Here is a 12,384-nt window from a genome sequence, read left to right as displayed (position 1 = left end):
TGTGATAGTATGCCACTAGAAATTCGTGATTGATGCATTTTCTCTCCAGTTATTTCCGACACGTCCTTAGGAAACTATAAGTTTCCAGCAATGAATGGCAAACTTTTATCTCCGCCGAAAAACGATCGGGAATCTCATTCATCACCGGAAGTGCACATTTATTTGCGCGAGTATGTTTTCGTAAATGTACATTTCCTGCGGACGCGATTTTCCTATGTTAGCTCAGAAATGACGAAAGTCGATCTGCTAAGACGGAAAGACGCGTTCTTGCCGCTCTAAGTTCGTTTACAAACATCTGCGAACAAACAGGAAACCGCGTCATAAATTTTTGTCGAAACTTGCCGCGCTTCTTCTCCATTACAGCATCACACAATTCCAGTAGCGACTATTTAAGCCATAAGACTCCATTTGTTCGGATTTATTGCCAAAAACCCAAAAATATTCAGACACCTACATTTTTAACGTAAACTGAAGTTTAAATAAAAAAAATATACAGCAAATTTAAATAATTTAAAAAATTGATTCCATTTTTTCTAAAGGGAGTTTTATTTGTAATAACATTATTATAATAAAATTATTATCAGGTCAAGATAAAAAATATCTTCAAAGTTTAGAGTGGAAGAACAGATTTCGGAATCTACCATTTCATCTTTATACTTTACTGATTACATTATTAACGGATTTTAATTTCTATCGATGAATAATCAGAATTAAATACTAAAACGCTGCAGATAAATTTTTGAAATTCATTTCGCTGCGCAATTATATTTAAATAAACAATATCGCGAAAATAGACTTTTCACTCAGACTTGCATCATACATAAATATAATTTAATACCATTTAATTATCTAGTATTTAGTTAATAATTAATTTCAATTACAAGATGTCAAATCAAATATATTACATTATACAAAAAAATTAAAAAAAAAAATCTACCAAAAGAGATGACTTTTCAACATTTAAGAGTTAAATTTACAAACTAAAAAGTTGTATTTTTTAAGTTGACTTTAAATTTAAAAAAGAATTATTAGCAACAAAAAAGTTTGCTTTTATGCAAGAAAGATTATTTTTTCATCAAATAGTTCAATTTTCAACAAAAATTAATTTTTAATCAATGAGTTGCATTTTCAACCAAATAGTTCCTGTTTCAAACAACGTACACGAACTTTTAACTGAATAGTTAAATTTTAAACTAACTAGATCAATTTTCACTCAAAATAGATGCATTTAAAACCAAATGATCAGATTTTTAATGAAAAAATTAAAATTCCAGCAAAAAAAGTTGCATTTTCAATTAAATTCTTAAATTTTCAATACAAAAAGATGAAACTTCTATCGAAACAACCAATAAAGATGATTTTTCTACTAAAAAGCTTAAACTTTTTATTAAAAAATATCAACCAAAAATAAAGGGTAGAATTTTTGCCTAAAAAGGTAACTTTTAACAAAATAGTTCAAATTTCAATAAGATAATTAAATTTGAAGTTTAATTCTTAACCAAATAGTTGAATTTATAGCATACAAAAATAAATTTTCGCCAAAAAAGATTAAATTTCTATTAAAACACAAATTTTTAACAACATATATGAATTTTCAACTAAATATTTAAAATTTCTAGTGAAACAGATAAACGTTAAAATAAGATGATCTATTGACAAAACAAAAAATGAAATGTTAAGATTTTTAGTTTAAAAAAGGATTTCTCAACCACATTAAACTAGTTTTTAACAAAGTATTTTAAATTTTAACCAAGAAGCTGAATCTGCTACCAAAAAACTCTCAATCAAAACAGATTGATATTTAATAAAACAAACGAATTTTCAACCAAATAGTTTATTTTGAACAAAAAAATAACAATTTTAAATTAAAAATACCATCTTTTGGCCAATAATTGAAAATTTCAAATTTTAAGTTAAACAAAATTTCAACCCAAAAAAAACAAGATATTTGTAACAGAACCGTTACATTTTTCACTAAAGAGATTGATTTTAAACTAAACTGATGAATAGTTTAGCCTACATTTTTTTTCTAATTTTCATGAACATCGCCCCCATACGTATTTTTTACGGTGTCCCAAAAGACCTCCACAAGTGGAAAAATTGATTTTTGCAAGTTTTCGGCGCTAATTGTGAATTTTTGGTTTTTTTAGAAATTAAAATTATTTTCAATACACAAAATACTTCTTTATACTGATAGATCGATGTTTATATAAATGGTTTAAACCATTTATTATTGTTTTTAGTCATATTTTCTTAGCATAGAGTTATTAAGTCGCGATTTTTTCAAAAATTTTCCACTTTTTGTACAATTTTCAATTAGAGGGAGGTATAAATTGATTAATTTTAATAAACACAATAGCTTGAACAATTTATTGCTATTACTAATGATATTCTTCAGAATAATCCTAGAAAATGGCAGTTTTTTCATAAGTTTTTCACTTCTCGTCCAATTTCCGAAAAGAGTGAGGTAAATAATAATTAAAGTTAACATACTTAATTTTTTAAACAAATAATGACTATTTTTAAACAATTTTCAAGTTGAATAAGACAGAAAAGATGAGTTTTTTTTAAATTTTCAACCATTTGTATACTTTTTACTTGTAATCAATTAATAATTAATTGAATCAAGCAAAAATTATTATTTTATTAAATTATTATTGTTTATAAATATCGCCTTCTTTATTCATGCTAGATGGTTGCCATTTCTTCTGAAATTTTAATATTTTCACGCATCGTTTACTTTGCAAAGTAATAAATAATGCAAGTTAATGAACATGGTTGTGTAAACAATTTATCAATGCTTAAAACTATCTTCTTTTAGGCAAGTACTGAGTAGTTAAAGTTTTTTCTTAACTCTCATACCTTTTGTCCAACTTTTACATAGTGAGGTATCAATTATTGAAATTTAAGAAACATGCTTATTTCAACAATTTTTTATTTTTTATAACTATCTTTTCTTAGAGTAATACTAGATACTCTCCTTTTCTGAAATCTTTATTTTTGCTCTGACTTTATTTATGAACAAATAATAAGTGAATCTGAAGCAGAATAATTTTCTAAATAGGATTGAATTGTTTAAAGTGAATTTTCTTTGTTTTTTCCCAATGATTATAAAAAATAATTTTAACAAACTATTTTTATTAACTTGCATAAATTATTATTCCCTCACTAAGTGAAAACTGAACAAAAAGTTAACAATTTCAGAAAAACCGCAACTATCTAGCATTATTAATGAAGAAGATAGTTGCAAACAGCAATAATTTGTTTAAACAATTGTTTTTAATAAATTTAATTCATTATTAAGTCACTGCAAGTGAAAAACAGACAAGCAGCTAAAAATAACAACAAAAAACTGCAACTATCAACCGTTGCTAGAGAAGATAGTTGTAAACAATAATTATTTATTTTAACAGCTATTTTAGTTCAATTTGATTAATTATTAAGTTATTTTTAGTAACAAATAGACAAATAGTTAAAATTTCAGAAAAGATCGGAACTTTCTACCATTAAGCAAAGAGAATATGATTAAGCATGTTAGTAAATTATTTTAAAAATTATCTTTGTCAACTTCAATTAATTATTACTTCACTCTAATTTAAAAGTAGATAAAAAGTAAAATATTTCAGAAAAAAATGCAAAAATCTATGACTTATTCTACTATATTAATTCCTCGTATTAATATAGAAAAATATAGCGATATACAATAATAATTTGATACAATTGTTTTTACTAATTTAAATTTAATACTAACTTACCATCAATGAAAAGTGGACGAAAAGTTGAAAATTTTCGAAAAAACCCCCACAAATTCTAGCTTTATCTTAAGAGAATATTATAACAATGGTGAAAAATTGTTCCAACAATTGTGTTTAATAATATTAATTCATTATTATCTCACTCTCATTGAAAACTCGACAGAAAGTGGAACATTAAAAAAAATCACGACTTTCAATCTGTATTCTAAGAGAAAGTTGCTAAAAACAAAAATCAATAGTTACAACAATTTATGAAAACATATAATTAGCAGTATAAAATAATACCTTGTTTATAAAAAACAATTGACATTTTAAAAAAATCACAATTAGCGCCAAACACTCGCAAAACCCCTTTTTTCACTAATGAGGTTGCTTTGGGACCCCATAAAAAATACTTACGCGGATGATATTTGTAAAATAATATTTTATTCGTATTTTACAGGTAATTTTTAAGAGAAATGTTAATTTTCACCTCGATTCAGCTAATATTGACGATTCTAAATAAAATTTACAAAAACGACTTTTTTCTTATGGGGAATACGTGTTAAGCTTCATGGGGCTTCAGTTACTACTAAATAATATGTTTTTTAAATGAATTTATTTTTATGCTGTTCATACTAAGGGGTTTATGTTTACGTCATGTGGCCCTAATTGTTATTATTAATGAAATAACCTGATTCTGAAAATAAATTCTGGGTTCAGCACACTGTGTGGTACCAATTTAAGCATACGTGTTTCTAATCTGAGAACCGATCTCGATACCGTCTTAAATATAAAAATAAAAAAGAAACGAGAGAAAGGCAATCTCATTAGGAGTTCGACGATGTGAGTTCTATTCCCGTGAGGGTAGAAAATCAAGATTATCCGTATCGTTCATTGACTTAAACATAAACCCCGTCAACGTAAATCGATGTTAATTTTCTTATGGCTACCAATCACCATCAAGGCATCGGAACAACAATAAAATGAATTTTTCACAAAACAGTTGAATTTCGAATTAAAAAAAAAACAGTTGCATTTTCAACCAAATAGTAAAATTTTCAACCAAAAGGACGAATAAAAAAAAATAGTCCAATCCACCTGCAAAACAGAAGAATTTCCCACCAAACCGTTTTCCGTTAAAAATATTATTTTTTAACCAAAAATGGAACATTAAGTTTTTAGTTGAAAAATTAATTTTCAAAACTAAGAAAAGGAATTTTTAACATTAGTTACATTTTCAGCCAAAAGAGATCAATTATACATAGTTGATATTTTACTCATATTAAACAAATTTTTCAAAAAAGAGTTAAAATGACGAACAAAAAGAGTTGGATTTTTAAGAAAATAGCTAAATCCTCATGCAAAACATTCCACCAAACCGTTTTCATTAAAAATATCATGTTTCGACCAAAAATGGAACATTACAATTTTTCGCTCAAAACAAATTATGTTCAAACCCATAGAAAATGAATATTTAACATTATAGTCACAGTTTTAACCAAAGAGATACATTTTAAAGTTAAATAGTTAATCGTAAATAATAAAATGAATTTTTTATAAAATAGTTTAACATTCCACCAAAAAGTTACATTTTCAAAGAAACAAAATCTTCTCAACAAAAAATGTAATACATCGTTGGTATTTCAATTAAACACAACGAATTTTTCACAAAACAATTAAATTTCGAACCGAAAATAGTTACATTTTCAAAAAAATAGTTAAATCCGCATTGAAAACAAATTAATTTTCTACCAAACCGTTTTTAGTTAAAAATATAGATTTTCAACCAAAAATGGAATATTTGAATGTTAAGTAAAAAAATTAATTTTCCAACCGAAAAAAAAACAAATTTTTAACAGATAAGTTACATTTTGAACCAGAGATTGAAAATAAAAAAATTAATGTTTGAATAATATATTATATTTATTTCAACCAAAAATTGAAAATCTACATTTTGAGTTGGACAAATTAATGATCAAACTAAAAAAGAAGGAATTTTTAACATAATAGTTACATTTTTAACCAAAGAGATAAATTTTAAAGTGAAATGGCGAATCGTTAATGAAAAAATTAATTTTAAATAACATAGTTTAACTTTCAAAAAAGTAGTTAAATTTTCAATAAAAATAAAAATTTTCACGAAAAATGTAGTATACAGATACTTTTATGAAGTCAACTAAAAAAACTCTTCATGTCCATAAATTTTTCGAATGTAGTGTGAATCAAGTGAAGAATCGCCGCCAGTCCGCACGAAACCATTGTCATTCACTTATTTGTTTATAACAAATTCAATCAATTTTTTAACATTTGCATTACAATTGGAAATCTTTTTTGGATAGTCGCTTTCAGTTCTCTAGGCATTTTTGATTAAATCAAAGCATTTTTTAAACCGGTATACTTCAAAAGTAAAAAAACATTCTTTATTTTTGTTATTAGACAAACAAAAAAATAAGTAAAATTTAAAAATTGGCCATGACAGTTCGATGCGAAATTTTATTAGCTGCGCAATAAAGCGATAACCACGATGAAAAAGTTCGCTTCTGGCTTAGATGACAATCATATCTGATTAGCAATGATTGCGAAATAGATATATCTGCATTTTTTTGGCATTGAGTAATCAATAACATCACAGGCTAAAAATATCTAGAAAGAGGGAAAATAGGTTTATTTTTAACAAAAATAGGCAAACAATAGGAGAATGAATTCGTTTGAATTAAATTTATTTATTTTTAGCTCTCTTACGGGCACAAATTTTCCTTTTGGGGCGACAAAATAGAGGCTTAGTTTTTGTTTCTGATTTATCGCTCCACACTTTACCTTCCTATAGAAAAAAAAAATGTTTGACGAAAAAATAACAGTATACAGCAAGAAGAAGGCTGACATTCGCATAATGTTTCAAGTTATTTTGCACAAGGAAAAAATATCCATTAAAATTTATATATATAATCCTAGAGTAGAGGATACGCTGGGTGGTTTAATAAAAGTTAAAATCGTCTTTGTTTTACATTGCGTTGAACTAGTCTCGAAACTATAGAAAACAGTTCTATAAAATCATAATCGATTTTTTGCCACAAAAAATTAATATTCTGTATCATTATATTATTACTATTATACTCTAATACTTGTTCACATGTTTAAGGACACAATTATTCACTATTACACAATCACTACACTATTTATAATCGCACACTATGAAAGTTTTTATTCGTGGCGGAGGTTCGAACCCTGTAAGTTTCGCATTCCTAACTTCTAAAGCCGGAGAGGCTAGCCTAGCTTGAAGCATGCAAAAAAAATCTAAAATATAACCTAAAACTGTGCAAGGCCATCTGCAAATTTTTGTGACCCATTCTTTAAAAAATATTGCTACGTTTATAACAATATATGCAGTAAGATTTTAGATTTTAGAAATATTACAAATTATTATCGTATATTTTATGTGCTTAATCAAGATTTAAACTTAATCCAGAAATATTTCAAGATATTTTAAAAGATTTAAAAAATGCAATATATATTTTCAGAAATTTCATAGATTTTAAAGGATTTCCACAAATTTCCGAAGATTTGAAAAGATTTAACAGACTTTAGAGAATTCAAGAACATTATTCATATTTTGGAGTTACCTTAAAATCTTAAAACTCATTTAAATTCTACCGAAATTCCTTTAAAATCCTTGAAAATTCTTACAAATTTTTAAATCCCTTAAATTCATTAAAAATATCTTGAACTCTTTTAAATAATTCGAAAACTTTGGAATTCGATTATAAACTTACAAAAATTTTTAATCAAATAACTCCCGTTAAATCCATTGAAACTTCTGAAAATCTCTTCAAATACATAAAAATATTTCTAAATTACGTGAAGATCCTTAAACTCTTTTAAATTTTTGAAAAATTATTAAAAATCTTAAACTATATTAAATCGATTGAAATGCCAGAAAATCCCTCAAAATGACTAAAAATCTCTTGAACTCATAAAAATTATTTTAAAGTCTTTACAGCATCATGAAAATTCTTGTACTTTTTAAAATTCTTCTAAAATCTTTTAAAATTCTTTGAAATTACTTGAAATCTTTTGAAATTCATTTATAAACTTTAATCTTTTTTATTCCAAAAGAATTGTTAAATCCCGTTAAATTATTTTGAAATTCATTAAAATCATTTTAAACACTTGAACATAGTTTGTAATTACACAATAATACATGAACTTTTTTGGTATTTATTGACATTTTTAAAATTCATTTAAAATAATTTTGAATCTTTAAAAACGTGTAGAGCGCAAAGGGAAATTGAGGAATATGTCAGAATATTTGTGAATATTTCGGGATGTTTCGGAATATTTTAAAATATCAAAAATATCTGAGATTAGGAAGAATATCCTGAATACCGAGAATATTGAAAGAATAGGTGTATGGGAATATTTAGTAAATGTATCACGGATATTGGAATGATCGACCCCTCGGCATATAGAAATAAATTAGTTTAAAAATATGACATTTTAAAGAAACAATTTATTATTTTAAGTAAATGTTACATCAAAATCTTTGGTATATATTTATAAGCACCTGTGAACTTATTAAGAGTGGTTACAAGTCAACTGTAATCAATGTCGGTTTTTTGGGGAATAACGTAGGAATAACAATCACCGCTGACCGAATCCATTTGAAATCAGCAGGGACCAACACTTAAAATCGCAAAATTTCTCGAGAGGGAAATATGTTGTTTTTGAAAGGAAATTATGCTTTTTTTCATGATTCTAAAGTATGAAGAAAATTGGTTGAATTCGCGAAAGTTTAATTAGCAACTTAAAAATTATTAGTTTTCATTTGCTTTTAATTTAACATAAATAATTGAAATTTTAAAGGCTCTGAGCACAAAAAAGTTTTGATATCACAATTTTTGGTGAATATAAATTTTGTCAGTTTAAAATGAAGTTCGAATTCTTTAATTTTCAAGGGTCTCAGGTATAATTTTGTTTCATTTTTAATGTTTCCCATTCAAAATAATTATTCAGTTTGAACGTTTGTTTAGTATAATTCAATTGATTCGTTGATTTTATCAAAATTCGCCTAATTAGTTTGAAGTTCAAATTATAATTATGTTCTGTAATAACAATTTTAAATTCTAGAATTTCAGAAGCTTCAACTTTAAAAGACTCAATTTAATTTTCAATACTAAATTGTCAAATCTTGATCACTTTGAATTTATAATTGTTCAAATTTCGTGATAAGTAAAACATAAGTAAAACTCAAGAATATAGATGCAAGACCTTCAATGTAGGGACTGAAGCTTATACAGAAGCAAAATAGAATGAAAATATCTTTAGGAGTAGCTACGTAGGTGCTAGTAAGTAAAAGAAATGCATTTAAAAACAATAGTTGAATTTTGAACAATTAGTTACATTTTCAGCGGAAAATATAGTATTTGATATTTCAACCAAAAAATGTTAAAATTTCTAATTAAAAACATTTACATTCAATACAAAAAAGAACTTTTAACCAAGTAATCGAATTGTTCACCAAAAAATATGAATTATCAACGAAAAATGTAATAGTTGATTATTTAACCAAAAAAGATTCAAATTTGTTATCAAAAACATTTGAATTCATCTAAAACGACGAATTTCTATAAAAATAATTAAATCCTCAGCCAAAACAGATTCATTTTCAGTCAAGTAGTTACATTTGTTTATTATTGTATTGTAATCCAAGTGAATTGGAGTAATTTACAAACACGATCCAAATAGTTTTCCACTATTTTTTGAAAATGTGTTGTTTCCTTTGGTAGAAAAATAAGTTTTTTCTTAAAAACTCACTTTTATTTTGTTAAAAAACTGGTGTATGTATGTATTCCAGTGTTTTTATTAAACTTTTACTCGGATAAACCCGGTTATACATCATAGCCACGGACTAAGTCAAGGGACTGATGAGACTAGAATGTTATAAGTTAATTCAAATAATTTAATACGATGGTTGAAACCTCCTGCGATGATGTTGTAGGTCTACAATTAAGAGAGGCCACGAGCGTTGGAGATGACAACAGTCACCTCTGGATGCTTTCTTAGAGCTACCATCTGCCACTCCACGGGTTTTTAGTCGCTCGCTTCCAAATGATCAAGAAAGTTTCTTATAATGCGACAGGTGTTTAATACAACCGCCTTCTGAGCTGCTACCAATACCCTTCTGACTCCTAAATGTTCAAGATGTTCAGTGCATCTTACGTGCACATTGCCTGTAGCCGAAATCACAATGGGATGAATAGTTGCATGATTCACATTCCTCCACATGGTCTTTACTTCATTCCTTAACTCGCTATACTTGTGGATCTTGGTTGTATAGGTTGACTGCAAATTTCGGTCAAGCGGACAAGCAATGACAATATAAGATGTAATCTTTGCTTTCTAAAACGGTCATTGGAATGTATCTATAGAAGGGCATCCATTCTTTTAAGAGTCCTAGGTTTAGGGCAAGTTTTTGATGAATAATGCCCGCTACATCATTACGTCTGAGTGTATATTCTCTGTGAAGCATTACGCGACAGCCATGAATAATGTGTTCGATGGATTCGTTGGTATCTCCACATAATCGGCACTAGTCAACCACGTCTTGATGTAACGCGTGTTTGCGATAATTCCTGGTGCTGACAACCTTGTCCTGTATTACAATGACGAATCATTCTGTCTTTGCATACAGAACGCCCTTTCTTAGCCAAACATGAGATGTCTCACGATCCACTTCATTTTCATCTAACGTGTTGGGGTGCTCGCCATAGATGGCTTTCTGCCTCCATTGTATTTTTAATTCCTCTATGGTTTCTGCCCTGATATTCAAGGCCCCATCTGAGGACAACTTTAAGGGCGTGTATTTAAGATCCGCTTGACAGATGGTACTGTAAAGCGCAACATTTCGTTTGCTGTTAAAATAGTCTCGCAACTGTATAACTTGTGACTCACAGTTTTTTTTACATCTACAACGCCCCCACCCCCTAAAGGTCGTGGTAGAACTACCCTTTCAATCGCTGAATTTCTGTGGTACATTCGGTGCTTAGTCATTTCTACGCAAACAATTCTGTTTAACTTTTCAAGGTCAGTGTTACACCATTTTATGAGCCCGAAGGAGTAGTACGTGAGGATAGGGATGGCATATGTGTTGATCGCTTTGATTTTGTTTGCCGAGTTGAGAAAACTCTTCATAATTAATCTGAGTTTCCTAGTGAAGGCAGTCGTTAGGATTATCTTAACTATCGTATGTTGCATACCCTTAGATTCAAGAATACCCAGATATTTATATTATTCGCCTTCAGCCATTGCCTCGATGTCATTTTCGAACTCGTTCTCTAACTCTGCGGTCCCTAATTCCCCTCTGATTAAATTCACTGTTCTACATTTATCTAGTCCGAACTCCATGTGGATATCATTGTAAAACTGCTTTGTGACATCGACCACTTGCTGCAGTTTCTGGCCTGAACTAGCGTACAGCTTCAAGTCATCCATGTAAAGAAGATGGGTCACTTGATGACCATCCTCATTATCATGAATTCTGAACCCATGAGACATGCTTTTTAGTGTTTTGTTCAATGGATTCAACGCTAAACAGAACTAAAGTGCGCTGAAGGAGTCTCCTTGAAATATACCCGTCGTAAAGCGTATTGATCTAATTATCCTTAGTTGTCCATGATCAAAATACTTGATTCTTGTACCCCAGAGCCTCATCGCATGGCTTAAAAAGTCAATAATGCGTAGGCAGATTTTGTAAAGTCTTAAGACTTCAAGCAAATAGTCATACGGCACGGAAGGAAACGCTTTCTTGTAGTCAATGTATGCCATGTGTAAGTTCCTTTGATGCTTACGAGCTTGAGTCATGGCAACAGCGTTTATAGTGACTAGATCTTTACAGCCTCGTGAGTTTTTACAACATCCTTTTTTTTCTATAAGAATGTTATTCTCGTCGCTATGAGAATATACCCTATCTGCAATGATAGCTGTAAAACATTTATAAATTGTTGGAAGACAGGCTATCGGTCGAAAGTCAGATGGATTTTGAGCGCCTGGTTTTTTTGGTATCATATACGTAGTGCCTTGGAGCATAAAACCTGGCATCAGATCTGGGTATTCAATGATCTTCTGAAAACATCTTGCCAACGCAAGATGCACACTCGCCAGGTACTTGTACCAGAAGTTGTGCACCATGCCCGGAACTGGAGCTTTCCAATTACTTGCCCTTTTCAAGACAGCTGCAACATCCAAAGCTGTGATGTTTGTCAGATGCATTTCAGGGTTATGGCTTGTCCTTGCTTCCTCCAGTTTGAACGACGCAGTGTCCAAATTGCATCTCTTCATTTTTCCCCAAACACCCGACCAGTAGTTAGTCATATCTTCCAATTAAGGAACTTCGGTTTCTTGGTGGTTATTTGGCTTTACTCTCAGTTCACGATACAAACTTCTTTCATCTGTCTGAAAGTTTTGATTTTGTTGCCTTCGTGCATTACTTTTCTTGTACCGACGCAGTCTGGCAGTAAGAACATCAAGTCTCTGTCGTTGAGAGTCTAAAATTTCATTCAATATTGCTGTTGTTATGTCTCGATGTGCCGAGGGTGGATGATTTTAGTAACATGGCTCATCAGCTTTCTAGTTCTATCTCCTTTTTTATATT

General features: G+C 29.1%; 1 protein-coding gene across 3 annotated transcripts in view; it reads right to left on the bottom strand.

Annotated features, from left to right (window-relative positions):
* LOC117176863 (cysteine-rich motor neuron 1 protein-like) overlaps positions 1-12,384 on the bottom strand; it is an 805,857-nt gene that overhangs the window by 747,687 nt on the left and 45,786 nt on the right. The window lies entirely within an intron of this gene.

The sequence above is a fragment of the Belonocnema kinseyi genome, chromosome 7 (assembly GCF_010883055.1).
Source record: "Belonocnema kinseyi isolate 2016_QV_RU_SX_M_011 chromosome 7, B_treatae_v1, whole genome shotgun sequence".
NCBI lineage: Eukaryota > Metazoa > Arthropoda > Insecta > Hymenoptera > Cynipidae > Belonocnema > Belonocnema kinseyi.
The sequence above is the reverse complement of the archived record's forward strand: the minus strand, read 5'-3'. Positions and strand labels throughout refer to the sequence as shown.